At 39.4% G+C, this 14,845-nt stretch overlaps 1 long non-coding RNA gene across 1 annotated transcript; it reads left to right on the top strand.

Moving 5' to 3' along the window:
• The first annotated feature begins 14,199 nt into the window (after positions 1 to 14,199).
• On the top strand, positions 14,200 to 14,532 carry LOC145626940 (uncharacterized). The gene is made up of 3 exons (XR_014111195.1): positions 14,200 to 14,233; positions 14,319 to 14,376; positions 14,475 to 14,532. It is a non-coding gene; the product is annotated as an uncharacterized LOC145626940 (long non-coding RNA).
• The last annotated feature ends 313 nt before the right edge of the window (positions 14,533 to 14,845 follow it).

A 14,845-nucleotide genomic window follows, 5' to 3' on the forward strand; every position in this document is an offset into this window, starting at 1 on the left:
CCCGATCCGCTAGAGATCACGGACAGCAGGGAGGTAGTAAAGCAATGCCCTACTACCCTTGTCAGGGGAGAATGTCCCTGACAATAACATCAGCACAAAGATGTGCACCCGCTGCTCTCGGGTGGTCGCATCATCATCAAGAGCCGCTGCCAGCGTCGAGCGGCGAATCCCTCTAGCACTGAACTGAGTCGTCTCGACCTCAGCTTGGGCCCGAATAACAATCGGCCCCAACAACTCCTCGACCTCTGGAGAAAAGACGTCGATCCCACCGTCAAACGGCAGCGGCACAGAAGTGAACTCCAGTTCTGTGATGAGACTGAAGTCTGTAGGGGTGACCATCATCTCGCCCCAGGGAAAATGGAAGGTGTTGGTGGTGTCTCAGAAGAACTCCACCAAGGCGCGCACCACGTGGTGACCCCCGCTGGAGGTGACCATAGCCTCGGAGGTCTCGAATAGAGTAACTAGCCCGCAAGACTCCCATAGGAGTCTCGTCTCAAGGTCCCTGGCGATATGCATCCTATACAAATCGCCTAGACCGTCACAACCAGAGCCGTGATGCCGTGTCCTCCCAGGCTCGGTTCCCCGTCTCACCCTCTCAGAAATGTGGTGGACAGGGGCAAAGAACAAAGTCTGCTCGTCCCACTCCGGGAGCCGACCAAGCGAAGTGGACGGCGTGGTGTCGTCCTCCACGGGTTCATGCTTCCGTCTAGTGTTTCGGGACCGTGAACCCGAGCCTCGTTGTCTAGCCATGCTACATTGTGCAGAATTATCATAAATTAAGGTTCTATAGTATCTAAGGTTCGCCTAGCCACATGATACTATGTTCGCAAAAAACAGAGTACGTAGTACTAAAACAGAGCACAAATTCAAATTGAGCATGACAGTATTTTTTCAAGCAATCAAACAATTTCTTGCAATACTATAGTGATTATTGTGACAAATTGAACAAGAATTGCTAGCAAAAACATCAAGAACAAACCACATTGTTCTTCACGACCTTAAGAGGTCCAACAATGGCAGATCGCTCATTTCTTCACCAAATTGAGTCAAACAAGTCTCAAATTACTCCTAAGGCAATATATAAACATAAATAAGCAATTTAATGACATAAAACTTGACAAACAAAGCAAATTGAGCATCATAGGATTCAAATTTTCATGAAATTCGTGAATGTTCATGCCAAGAATTCACAAAAAACCGGTGTGAGTTTGAGGAAAACTTACATAGATCGGGAAAATAGATGAGAAGAGCTTTGATTTGCAACAAATTTGAGCGAATTCGGTTGAGAAACGAGTGAGCAATGAGCAATTGAAGCTTTCGGTTTTCTCGAGCAGCTTTCGCGACGAACAGAGCCAAGAAATGAACCGAAAACGGGGATTTAAAGAAAATCCCGTGCTGGCACCAGTCCCTAGACATTGGCGTCACCATCTGGGCTTGGCGCCTGGCGCCAACATCAGCGCCTGGCGCTAACGCCAAACGGCTGGCGCTGATGGTTTTTCAGCGACGCCAAATCACCCAGCTACTTGTTGGGTTGTGCTAGCCTTCTGCAACATATTTTTGGGTTCCTTGGTACGCCAGTTAGCCCCTCTAAGCAGTTTGACTTGATTAAGTAATTGGCTTGATTACGTAAAGTGATCGACCTAATAAGAGATCGTCTCACTTAGCTTAAAGCGCCTAAGCATTGGCTCAGTAGCAAAAAGCACCGACATATTGGTTCAAGAGCAAAAGGCACCGACATATAGGTTCAAGGGCAAAGGGGACCGACATACAGGTTCAAAGCAAAAGAGCGCCGACGTACAGGCATAGCGGAGGCAAAGTTCAGGCGAACTTTTAAAGATCGACAGGCGTAGATCTTCGGTAATTTCCTTTGGAAAATTATCGTATCAATGCGGATGAGGATTGTTTCGAAAGAAATAATCTTCGATGATATTCCCTTGGACGCGGAATATTATCAATGCGGATGAGGATTGTTTCGAGAGAAATAATCTTCGATGATATTCCCTTGGACGCGGAATATTATCAATGCGGATTGGGATTATTTCGAGAAAAATAATCTTCGATGATATTCCCTTGGACGTGGAATATTATCATTGCGGAGGAGGATCGTTTCAGGCGAAGCAATCTTCTAATTTGGAAGCAGTTACAGGCATAGCGGTTTTCAAGCGGGATGGCATTCTCTAGCTTACAGGAGGTCATCAAAACAAATCGGTTACTTTCAGAGACGTGTGCTTGACGGTGCAAGATACGCATTTCTTAACTCTTTTATATGTTTATCTAATGCTAGTTTTGCAGGTATCGGCGTTATAAGATTAATTTAGGATCGCAGAACGTTCTGAATCATTCTCCGTCCCTATCGATACTTTGACTTTCGTTTTCGAAACTCGCGTTTCTCCAAACTCAGTCAAAGTGGGGGCTTCTTTAGACACCCATTTGTGTCTCCCCAAAACCAAACCCAGTGATGAGTACCTTTCACGTCGAATCATAATCGAATGAAACGAAGTGTGGAAAGGTCTAGTGTTGCGGAAAGTTTTTATTTCTTTTCTCTTCTCTCTGTTTTTGAAAACTTTATTTTAAGAAAACAGCCAATCCAGTTTGGTTGGTCCATGATATGGGTCCAATAGTAGTGTAGTTGGATGGGGCTTGCAAAGACCTTTCCAACGATATATTATAAGCCCAATTCCGATGAATATTGAGGAAGTTATGGCCAATTTACTAAACTGGGCCCGGTTTGAGCTTTATGTATGGCCCAATGATCTAGGGGAGGGCCTAATATGATTTATCATTCCTAATGCAATTAGGAATGGTTTTGGTCTTCTAGAATCTTCTAGAAGGTTCTTTTCATTCCTAATTAAATTAGCATTGATAAGTTGACTTTGTTGACTTTTCAGAGTTTTTAATCAAGATCAAATAGCATTTTCGGAGAAATTATATTATTTTATCTTCCAGTACGGTAAATTTATCAGATTTTCGAAAACGCGTTGAAATCCAGTTTGGCGTCCAACCCCAGGCCTTGGCGCCTGGAACCAGGCTTGGCGCCAGACGCTAGCCATTGGCGCCTGGCGCTAGCCACTGGTTCCTGGCGCCAGCTAGCCAGGGTTGGCGCCAATCCTGTTTTGCGATCGTCAGACTTTGTTTTGTTAAATTATCTTTTTTGGCTGATTTTCTTTATAAATATCGTATCAAAAACTCCTTTTTCATACACCAATTCTCTTCATTCGCAAGCTTTTATTCAGAATTCATTCATCTACGATCATCATCTACATCTCTCATTCATCAATTCTTCACAAGCATTAATTATTTAGCATTCTTTTCTTTCTTCAATTTTTTCTTACTTTTTCATACAAAATTCTGCATTCATTAGATCTAGAAACACCTAGCCATATTCGAAGTTGCCTTCGTCCTAGACGTGAAAGGTTTTTAATTTCTGAGGGTTTGGTCCCAAATCTCTCTTTCAATTATTTAATTTAATTGTTTTGATTATTATTTTCCTTGAAGTTACTAACGTGTGTATTTTTTAATTAGAAAGAGGTACGAGGCATCAAAGTAAGTACTTTAATTGATTTATTGATTATGATGTAGAAATCATGTTTATATTGTTATTATGATATTCCTAGTATCATGTCTAGGGTAATTTTAAAATTAAATATGATTGTTGTGATGCTTCCTATGCTCTTCCTAATATTTATGATTGCTAGTATCATGTTAGGGTTAAAGATTTGATTTTTATTGCTTAGTGACATGCTAGGATTTGTTATTAATCTTGTTAGTATCATGCCTAGGATCTTGCTATTATTATGCTTTAATATTAACATGAACATGATTATGATTATAATTGTTATAATTTATGATGATTATGAATATTATTATTGTTATTATTAGTATTTTGATGATGATTATTTTATTTATGATTATTATTATTATTATGATTATTATAATTATTATTCATGATATTGATTGTTTATTATGTTGCTTGATATTTATTCTTATTGCTTGATCACCTTTATTGCATATTTAAAGGGAATTGGTACTTGCAATCACGCTTAATAAGATAATTAATAATCTTGTTTAGGGTTAATTGTGATTATAAATTCAAGTGATAGCCAATAATAGTTTATTTGTGCATTAATATTCAACCAACATAGATAAACAGGTTTAGGGTTAACCCTATTGATTGCATGTTAGTCAAAAAGCGCACATGAATACGATCAGAATAAAGTAGAGGCCTATTATTAGGGCAGGTTCAATCTCTTTTAGGTTGGATTTGTACCATCATCCCCGAACCCTTATTTGGTTCATGACCTTATGGAGTTGACGATCTCTTGGATCGTTAAGGGGTGTAACCCTCATCCTATGAACGGTTTACAAGTTCCTTAAAAACTTGTTGGCGACTCTTTTGCTCTATCTTCTTCCCTTTTGGACGCCACCGTACTTTAGTGTATGATCACAGTGGGGTTCAAGCTAGTGGGATTTTAAGGCTTGAATTATTCCCTACACTTGCAGATTAGGAAACTCATCCAGACAAGCATTATTCACCAAAACTCTATCAATTCTAGTGCTCACTCTATCAATCCCACCTTGCTTATTATTCCAAGTATAGAACATACCCCCAGTTTGCCAGTCAAACTGCTGAGTATCCCTCGAACACTTTCTAAATGGCTCTACTTCAGCAAGAGTTACAGTAGAACCCACCTTATCACTAAGATTAAGAACATTGTTAAAATCTCCACCAATAAGCCAAGGACTATGGACACTACCAGCAAGCATCCTTAGTTGATCCCATAGCTCTTCCCTTTGCACAGCCTCATTCAAGCCATACACAAAAGTAACCTCAAACTGAATACCAGTAGCCTTATGAACTACTTTAAAATGAACTGACTGCACCTCAACCTTGGTCACCATCACCTCAAAAATTTGAGACAACCAAATCACCCAAATTCTACCATTTTTATGCTTACTGTAATTAGAGCAAACAGACCAATCACCACCAACTCTATCAAACACCTAGCCAAAATTCCTATCGTTCACTCTAGTTTCCAGAAGATCAAACAACCCAATATTATGGTGTCTTATGAACCACAAAACATCATATATCTTTCTAGGCATATTTAGGCCCCTAACATTCCAAAACCCCACACTATTCATTGAACATCTCAGAGCACTCCCCTTCCTCCAATACCCTAAATCTGTTACCACTACCACCAACCAAGACCACACCTGGCTGTACCAAAAGTGGAGCCTCCACTAGTAGAAAAATTGAAAATGCCACCGCTTAAAGGCCACCGGTTTTTTAAAACCGGTGGTTAAAAAATTGGCCGCGAATTAGGCATTTATTATTGCCACCGGTTCAAACCGAACCCGTGGCAATAATGCTTAAGGCCATCGGTTTTGAACCGGTGGCAATATTTGAATATATAATAAAACGCGCGGCCCAATTCAAGCTTCTTCTCTCCACTGTTTTATTCACCAAAACTCCATAGTACGAGCCACGACCAGACGCCGCACCACCATCCAAACCCTACCACCACACAATCCACCAGCGATGCCGCACCACCTTCCACCACCTCCTCACTCCCTCCGAACCTCCTCCACCAGTGCGCGAAGCAGCAAGCAGCATTCGACATTACAACAACCAGCGTTCGAAGCAAGCAGCAAGCAAGCAGCGTGCAACCACAGACCTCACCACTGACGCCACAGCCACCGCACCACCATCCCACAGCCACCGCACCACCATCCCACAGCCACCGTTCGAAATTTCTGATTAATAGACGGTAATTTTTTCTGAATTTCTGTGTTTTATTTTTGTTGTTTTTAAGGTAATTTTTTGTGAATTGTTCGTGAATTAGGTTAATTGAAAAAAAAAACTGCAATTACTTTATATTAGTGAATCATAAACTTGAAATTTGGAAGTAGAGGTACGGTGGATTTCTAAAGTGTAATTTTTTGTGAATTGTTCATGAATTTCTAAAGTGCATGAGCCCGTACTACATATGAATAAGAGGTGAAACCACAGTGTAAATGAGAGGAAAAAGAGATTTTTTGGTTAATTTTTCTGAATTTTTTGGGTTTTTTTTGTTGTTGGTAGGGTTAAAATTTTAGAGAATGCACTTTAGAAATCAAGAAATTGTTTAATTGTGTGTATCTTTAGAATGCAAGAAATTGATTAATTGTTCATGAATTAACAGTATAATGGAAAATATATTTTGAATAATTTTTTTTATTTCTTTCATTGTATTATTATTATTATTATCAATTTGTTGTTGTTGCTTAATTTTTGGTTAAGTATAGTATGAATTATTGAATTATTTTGGAGTTAGATTGAGGAGTAATCCGTTTTAGATTACGTTACATAATGATTTTCCTAATGCTTTTAGGAAATATATGGATTATGGAGTATAATTTGATATGTTGGAGTGGTGTGAAATTGATTGTTAGGTTTTATTAGGAAATTTTGAATAAAGTAGAGATTATTAGTAAACTTGTTAATTAATTAGTTGAATTTGGTAGTATGTTTTAATGTGTAATTTTAGGTTGTTTTGTATATAGTTCTTGACAAAATTACTAACTTTTATTTTGGTGTTGTATTTTTTTATTTTTGTAGATTCATATGTAGTGAAGCACAAGTTTATTAGCTATTCAAGTGGGAAGTTCAAGACATTACATCCATTATACTTGCTATATTGGTATGAACTATAAACTTTATGGAGCTATATATATTTCTTTCTATTTATCTGTTTGATAAAAGTTTGTTCATGATATTACAAGTTGTGTCTTGTTTAATAATAAATAATTACAATAATATGTGGAATGTTTGCATCATCATATGCCTAGATACCCGTTCAAGGCTTTCTCATTAGGAGAAAGTCTTGAATAGTCCCCGGTTGGGACTGTTCTTGAATGTTTACTCTCACTTAGGTGGTGAATGTATGTCTTTTTTTTCGATTTTAAGGAACATCTAGGCTGTCCATTTCTTCTCCATGTTCTCTGGGTACATATGTGGGTAAGTAATTATCTACATCTTGTACTTGGAGAACTGGGGGGAAGTGCTGCCGGATTTTCCTTAAAATTGGAAAGTTGACATACATTCACTAGTGAGAGTAGACATTCAAGGATGGATTAGGTTGGAGTGATAAGGACACTTTGGAAACATGCATTTGTTCACTATATGAATGGTATATTCACGATGTGTACTTGAAGTTGATTTACATAAGATATGTAGCAATTGTACATTATTGATAATATGTTGTTATATATATTTAGAGACACTTTACTAAAGGGGAAAGGATCGTGGTTGGATGTATGGTAGACGTGATACAATGGATTTTTGGAATGGGGTTCAAGAGTTTTGCGAGACGGCTTTATCTTATCAGCGCAAAATTGGTGAGGAAGGCCTATACTGTCCTTGTGTTGATTGTAATAATGTGAAGGTGGTTAATAGTGTTGAAATCATTAGAGATCATGTACTTTGTCGTGGGTTTAGACTTAAATACCATGTGTGGATTTGGCATGGTGAAAGTGGAGAGTATAGTGAAGATCTTGATGGGAATGATGTGCATGATAAAAGAAATGAGATTCATGTGAACGAGGAATGGGAGAATGATGAATATGTTATTGATAGTGGTGAGGATGGAGCTGAGGATCATCTAGTGGATGAGGTCGAGGATAATGACGTGGATGAGATGTTGCATAATGTCGAAGGTGATGTGTTTGAATTACTATCGGAGGCTTCCAAAAAGCCTTTGTACCCTGGGTGCAAAAAATACTCCAAACTTTCTGCCGTGCTAACACTTTTTAACATTAAGTCGAAGCATGGGTGGACGGATGTCAGTTTTACTTCTTTGTTGACCGCATTAAGTGAGATGTTCCCTGATGGGAATGAAATTCCTACGTCTTACTATTATGCATAGAAGCTTATGTGTCCATTTGGTTTAGAGTATAAGAAGATACATGCCTGTCCTAATGATTGTATTTTGTATCGTGATGAGAATGAACAATTGGAGAAGTGTCCACGATGCAAGCAATCGCGCTACAAGCGCATGAGTTGCAATCCTGGTATGAAGGGACCTCCTGCTAAGGTGTTGTGGTATCTTCCTATTATTCCAAGGTTTAAGCGTCTATTCTCAACACCAAAAGACGCTAAAAACCTGAGGTGGCATGCCGAGGGAAGGAAGAAAAACAGAATGGTGAAGCATCCGGCTGACTCCCCGCAATGGAAGAACATTGATTTGAAGTTTCCGGAGTTTGGTAATGAAGTCAGAAATTTAAGACTTGGGTTGTGCACAGACGGGATGAATCCATTTGGCACTCTTAGTACCCAACACAACACTTGGCCGGTTCTTTTAATGATCTACAATTTGCCTCCTTGGTTATGTATGAAACGGAAGTATATAATGCTTTCATTGCTAATAACGGGGCCTAGGCAACCTGGAAATAACATAGATGTTTACCTTGCGCCACTAATTGACGATTTGAGAAAGATGTGGGACGAATGGGTTTCTTGTTTTGATGCTCATAAGAACGAGGTGTTCACATTGCGTGCAGCCCTTATGTGGACCATGAATGACTTCCCTGCATATGGCAACCTGTGTGGGTACAAGGTTAAAGGGAAAAAAGCATGCCCCATATGTATTGATGAAACATCAAGCATATAGCTTAAGAATTCCCACAAAGATGTGTATATAAGGACTCGAAGGTTCCTTAGGCGTGATCACCCATACCGTAGGCAAAAAAAGGCTTTCGATGGGACAGTGGAAGAGGAGATTGCGCCTAGGCCATTGACCGGTGTTGAGGTTTATGCTCGAGTTAAGGGTATACGAACATTGTTTGGAAAATCTGAAAAAGCTCCGGTCTCAACAGCTCTTTTCAAAAAAGAATCAATTTTGTGGAAGCTTCCGTACTGGAAAGAACATGATGTTAGGCACTGTCTAGATGTGATGCATATAGAGAAGAATGTGTGTGATGCTCTTGTGGGAACACTTTTTAATATTTCAGGCAAAACAAAGGATGGAAAGGGTGTACGGTTAGATTTGGAAGAGATCGGGATTCGTCCGGAATTGTGGCCTCAAGAAAAGGTTACAAAGGGGAAGGATAGAAAGGGAAAGGAACCGGAACAAGAAACTGTAAATGTTTAGAAAAAAGGAAATGGGAAGAGCAAGGGAAAGGGAAAGGCCGCGGATACTTCAAAGAGTAGAGATGAGGGTAAAGGCAAGGTTGAGAAGAAGTATTTACCACCGGCTTGCTACACATTGTCAAGGGTTGAAAAGCGGATGTTTTGTGCATGTCTTTACGGCATTAAGGTTCCATCTGGGTACGCATCTAACATGAAAAGATTTGTATCCTTAAGTGGAGAACTGAAGCTGACAAGTATGAAATCGCATGATTGTCACATGTTGATGCAAGTATTTCTACCGATTGCAATACGTGGTATTTTACCGAAGCACGTGAGAGAAGCTATTACAAGCCTATGTTCGTTTTTCAATACAATATGCAGCAAAGTGCTTGATCCTTGTACACTTGATGCTTTGCAAACGGATGTGGTTGTGACTTTGTGCAAATTTGAGATGTATTTCCCACCCTCCTTTTTTGACATAATGGTGCATCTCATTCCCATTTGGTGCGTGAGATTAAGTTGTGCGGTCCAGTTTTCTTGAGGTGGTGCTATCCTTTTGAAAGACACATGGGCACATTGCAAGATAAAGTAAGGAATCCGGCTCATCCGGAAGGAAGCATGATTCAAGGGACCGTGAGTGAGGAGATTGGTAATTTTGTGGCCGACTATTTAGTCGTTGCTGAACCTATTGGTCTTCCTGCTTCTCGACATGAAGGGAGACTAGATGGTCATGGCACAATTGGGTTGAAACGAATGTCACCGGATCGAGACCAGTTCTTACAAGAACACCTTTATGTGTTGTACCATGTTGCTGATGTTCACCCATATTTAGATGAGCACATGGCTAGTTTGCGTGATGAATTTCCATCGAAAGGTGAAAGGGCACTAATGCAGTTGCATAATAAGAGGTTTGTGAGTTGGTTTAGTCAACGAGTGATGAGTCGCTTGGATGATAGTGTCACCGATACAGTAAGGTGGCTTGCTTATGGTCCTAGGGATGATGTTCGCTCATTTGAGGGATATGACATCAATGGGTACACTTTTTGGACAGAGGGTCGGGATTTGAAATCTACGTCGACCCAAAATAGTGGAGTAACGCTTGTTGCATCGTCAAGGGAGTTTGCAAGTGATAAGGATAAATCACCTGTCGATGCAAAATTGTCATACTACGGTCGAATTCAAGAAATATGGGAGCTTGATTATTGTAACTTCACGGTTGCTCTTTTCAAATGTAAGTGGGTTGATAATATCAGGCGTAATGTCAAGTATGATGACTTTACTCTTGTAGATCTTGGGCACTTGAATGATAGTGCGGAACCGTTCATCCTAGCTTCTCAAGCTAAGCAAGTGTTCTATGTAACTGACCCAGTCGATTCAAGATGGTCCATTGTGCTAGCTGGGAAAAGAAGAATCCTAGGCATTGGAGATGTTGAAGATGAGGAAGAATATGATGCATTTGATGATTCAGCACCTTTCACTGGTCCTAGACCTATTGCATCAAATGACATAGACGACCAGACATGTTATATGCGGTCAGACCACAACGAAGGAATATTAGAATGAGGTACTATACCATTTAATTTGAAATTGTAAGCAAATAAAAGTATTATTAAATTTAATCAAAAGTTAGGTAATTTTATGAATAGTTGGAGGGAAAATGTATGATATTGTTATCGTAGTTGCTAAATTTTCACAAATTCTTGTTAATGAATGAAGTATATCTCAAAATTGACATATTATGATAGAATTTAATTTTTTTAGTGTTAACGGTACTAGATAATAACAAGTTATGTCAAAATGCATCAAAAATGATAGAATTTAATATTTTATATACTAACATGTATTATGACCTATATGTCAACATTTTTATTTCTTATGGACCTAATATCGTGTTATGTTTGTAATGACAGGTGTTTATAACTCATGGAGGACGATTATGACCCACTAGTAGAGGATTTGGAGGATGATGATGATGGCTATGAGGATGAGGATGAGGATGATGACGAGCCATATGATGTCAACAAGGAGACTGATTTGGGTGAGCCAGAAGATCAGGAACAAGATGCTTATGAGCAAAGGCTTGATGAATTTGAAATTTCAGCTGAACGTGCGCCTGCTATTGATTCTTCAATTGTTGAGATTGTTGGTGAGAACAATACTCCTCAAACTCAAAGCCAAGGAAAGGAGCAATTGAACACAGGTGGTGGAGTGGGGGTAAAGGCACCGGCTAAGAGAAAGGGTAGGGGTCCGACAACAAGTTTTAAGAAGCCAACCGGTCCCATGGTGTTGGAGTATGACAAAAGAGGCCGACCTACTGGCCAATGGATTCGAAAATATGCAAACCAAGTTGGAATATGTTCGCGCAAAATCCCCATTACACTTTCTTGGAAGCAAGTACCTCCAGGCTTGATTCAAACATTTTGGGATGATACCAGGGCAAGTGTTTTATTCAAATGCACATTTACATGTATTACAAATAATTTCACCGTATGTTAGTTTGTAAATGGAAAATAATAATGGCTTGTATTTGTGATTGCAGAAGCTGTTTAGTATTCCTAATGATCCCCAAAAGAGAAGGGTGTTTGATTCTTTACTAGCGGAGAGATTCAGAGGCTTCAAGACCCACTTGACCAGTGGATGGATCTATAAGAAAAAGAAACACAAGAAGAAAGCTTCCAAGGGAAATGAAGGTGAAGGTGGAAATGAGGAAGATGTTGAGGAACAAGACCCACCGTGGAAAAAATGGCCAAGCGTGACGGAGGAAGAGTGGAAAGACTTTGTTATTCAAAGAACTCGACCCAAAGCAATTGTAAGAACTACTAAATCTAATGAGAATTGTATAACATATTGACTCTTTTTGCAGTAATGATGTTAACATTACTATTTATGTAGGAAATTCGAGAGCAAAACAAGGAAAATTCATTGAAGAAGGAGTACCGCCATCGTACGGGGGCCAAGACATTTGGTGAATGGAGGCAAACTTGGAAGAAGGAGGGTATATACCCCGCTTTGACTCAAGGGTCATCCTCAGAACCCTCCAACTCCACGATCACTACATTGGTTAGTCGTGCTGGCGATTTCATTTGTTCCCTACATTCCTTTGATAAGGACACCGGAAAATGGGTCATCAAGGAACCGGAAAAAAAAGTGGCGGATAAACTTGTAAGCTATTTGAAACTTTAGCATAACTTTACCATACAAAAACATTTTATGTATTCATGTTAACATTTTTTCTTATGCTACAGCTTGAGTACACTACAGAAGTTGTTGAAGGCAAGCTAGTCCCGACTATAGAGGAAGACCCCTTCACCTTGGCTTTGGGAAAGCCCTACCATCCAGGCCGGGTAGTAGGTATGGGAGGGACGTTGCTAGGATGGGAGAAGGTGATGGGTTCAGAATACACAAAAAAGGGAAGATCTCGAGGAAGTGTTAACTCACCGGAAGAATTGGATGCTAAGGTGGCATCCATCAAGGAACAAGTTCGTAATGAGTTAATAGGTGAATTCAATGCTTGGGCGAAGCAAATGAACTTACCCTTGGCGTTCCCCTCGACTACACCGGTAGACTCCAGTAGTCACCCAAAAGGACAAGGAGAAGAGGAGATACATGAGGTAGTTTTCTATCTATTAGTTTTGGCTTAGCTTGTGAGTTACGTGAGATCTAATGTGGCATTATTGATTAATTATTGCAGGTTGTTACTCCCACACATGCGGACTCGAGGGAGGTTGATAATCCAACACCCCATGAATTTCCAGATTTAGTGGTGAATTTGGGATTCGAGGGAGCGTATTTGGTTTTAACATAGTGAATTTCGTTACATGATCAATTGTGTAGGAAAAGACCCTTTTTGATAATTTCAGTTTTTACAAGTGAATTCCGTTACTGGTGTAGGTAGAGACCGAGTGTACACTTCTAGCCCCGGGGCTATCAAATGGAGGAGAGTTGCAGTTGGTGGCGTATGGAAGTGCACAAGCAACGACTGGTGATACGGTCCATTTCCAATCGCTTAGGCCACAACATTACTCGGTCGGGATCAATTCTTACATTGCTGGGTTTGAAAACATCCCACTACCGGTGCCTATAATGGATGATGGGATTACTCTTCTTTGGGAAGCAAAGGGTAGCTATGTGCAATGGCCACGTGCTTGGGTGAGGTTGATCAACGAGGTAATATTTATTTTGATGTTGTGCAACATAACAAATCTTGATGCGTACTTATTAGCTTAAAGCCCGGCCAAAAATTTTTGAACTCTAATTATCTTTGTTTTGATCAGATTTCGAAAAAAAGTCAACCATCAAAGAGAAGGAAGGTGGTGAAGCCTAAAAGCGTTGATCAACCTATAAAGAAGATGAGTGAACAAGGGTCGAAGAGTGAACAAGTGTCGAAGAAAAATTCTTCGAAAGGTTCAGCCATGCAACCTACTCCACTTGTTGGAGACAATGTCCTTCAATCGCTCACTAAGGATTTAACTTTTCTACACAATCGTTTTAGTCATTTGCCTAGTGACGATCCCATTGAAATTGCACTTCCTAAGGCAATGTTCCATTATGATGAGGATGCAAGTGCATGGTTAAACAAACAAGATGTGAAGGAACTTTTAAGCGGTTCAATGCTTAACATTTCTCTCATTCAAATATTCATGAGGTACGGGCTCAATGCCACTTAAATTAATTTGTTGTATATATTAGTGTTGTTTATCCTTCATATATATGTCAATTAATTTTTCATTGCACATGCACGTAGAGCACTACGGGAGCACTTAAGTGACACTGATTCCCCTAGTAAAGTTGGGTGGTTATGCCCCGAACAGACATCCGAGACTAGAATCTTACACAACTCCCCCGAGGTGATGTATGATGTTAACCATAATATTCGGGAATCAATGCGTGCGGGAGACAAGTTCATATTCGCCCCATGTTATGAGGAGTACGTTTAACCATGTGTAATTCAATTCTTTCTACATTTGAATTATTTGTTGTACCCTAATTATTGATGTGTTTGTGTATTGTGAATTTATGTAGGTATCATTGGTTCCTCATGGTGATTTGTCCTGCTAATAACAGAATCTTTCACCTTGATTCAGCTCGATCAACAAAGAAGTACCTCGTGATGTCTGTACTACAAAAGTAAATATAGCTACCTAGTGTTGAGTATCTTAACCTAACTCATTTAGTAGTCAAACTAATCAAATTTTATTTTACTTTCCTATAGTATTATGAAGAAGATACATGGTCGTGCTCCACGGGGTCCTACATGGAAATCACCTATGGTAATGCCACATCATATTGTGATTATCTTAATAAACAGTGCTAAAACAATTGTGGGTTTTATGTGACGTTTGATTCATTTGATTTGTTCCTATGCTAGTGCCCACAACAAGATAATGGAGTTGATTGTGGATTATACGTGATGAGATTCATGCTTGAGATAGCGACTCATTGTTCAAACACCATACATCTTGATGAGGTACGACCTTAAACTTAGTAAAATGCCCTTTTTCTTTGATTTCAAGGCTTAGCCACTTATAACTAAGTATAATTGACATGTTATGAGAAAGAACTTGGTCATTTGTTTAAAAATGTAGAAAATGGGCAAGTAGAAGTCAAATAGGCCTTATTTTGGCTATTTTGAATGAAAATGCGACCTTAAACTTAGTAAAATGCCATTTTCTTTTGATTTCAAGGCTTAGCCACCTATAACTAAGTATAATTGACATGTTATGAGAACGAACTTGGCCA

Source organism: Chenopodium album, chromosome 4 (genome assembly GCF_948465745.1).
Source record: "Chenopodium album chromosome 4, dcCheAlbu1.1, whole genome shotgun sequence".
Lineage (NCBI taxonomy): Eukaryota > Viridiplantae > Streptophyta > Magnoliopsida > Caryophyllales > Amaranthaceae > Chenopodium > Chenopodium album.